This window comes from Pteropus alecto, unplaced genomic scaffold (genome assembly GCF_000325575.1).
Source record: "Pteropus alecto unplaced genomic scaffold, ASM32557v1 scaffold135, whole genome shotgun sequence".
NCBI classification, from domain to species: Eukaryota; Metazoa; Chordata; class Mammalia; order Chiroptera; family Pteropodidae; genus Pteropus; species Pteropus alecto.
The window spans coordinates 4825785-4827004 of record NW_006438076.1 but is presented as its reverse complement, the minus strand read 5'-3'; positions in this window follow the sequence as shown (position 1 = coordinate 4827004).

Genomic DNA, 1220 nt, shown 5'->3' with positions numbered 1-1220 from the left:
CCTTAGAGCTAGCCCTTCACACACGTGCTGTGCCTCCTGGATTAGAAACTGCATGGCAGAGGCTATAACTGAGTGTTGTGAGAGAAAACCCATCATATCTGTTGTCAAGCCTCATTAACACCGCAGTCTGGCCGCCATCCCGGGTTCTTAATAGCTCACAGCTCAGCCCACAACTTGTGGAGCTGGGGCTGGAGCCTTAAGAAGGCCCATTAACCAACAGGAGCCTCCAGGTAAGGAGACCCAGGGCCTGTGGCAGCCTGGCATATTTGGCCGTGGTACCTAGCATGGCCGCAGACCGAGGCACTTGCTGATCCTCACTGGGGAAGCTGCTGATCTTGATTCAGGTCCACCCAGAGACGCTGTACCAGCTTCCCAGCTGGTCCCGCGGGGTAATGCGAGGCCCCTGGTCCACCTTAAGGGGCAGCGGCTACGCAGGCGGAGGGATTTCCTTTCAGAGGGTGGGCCTGACTACCCCCCTATCCCAGGCGCGGGGCAGAGTGTCCGGCGCTTCCTGAGGGGTGCTCCACCCTGTCCCGGGAAGGCTGAGGCGTTCAGCCGGCCCTAAGCCTCTCCCCCACCCACACTCAATCCTGAAGTTTGGACCAGGACACAGAGGGCCCAGCGGCCCCTGCACTTACTCTGCCCGCTAGCTGGGCTTGGTCCAGCCGAGTGGCCCAAGGGCTGTAAGGTGGGCAGGAGGTAAACAACCAAGGTGCCCCTGCAGTGTCACAACATCCAATCCCCCTCAGCCTGCCCCCAAAGACATGCTCCGAGGTATTCAGAAAAAGGTCTGTGTAAACAGGCCCAAGAGGGGGCCGACATGCCATAGCGCTAGGACCTGCGGAGTAGCAACAGGATGCCTGGCGTCCTCTATGGTGTCCACCCGGTGGGCATGGCCTACGGCTGTGCTACGTACGGCTGCATAGCTTCAGAGAGCCGCGGGCACTCGCTGTGCTGGGGAACCAAGGCAAGGAGAGGCCCGCCATCCGAAGGTTCTGAGCGCCGCGCAGAAAGCCGGCTGTGCTCTGCTGCGCGCGCGGGGCCAGGGGCTCCGGGGTCCCGGGCCTGGGTCGGCTCCAGCACCAGCCAGGAGGAGGGCGTTGGAGGGCGGGCGCGTAGTCCAGGGTCCTTGGCCCCGCCCCCTCGCCTTCCGGTCTACCTTAAGGGGCACGCTGACATCAGCGCGCCGCCGCCGCCGCGCCGCCCGTGGGGTGGGATTT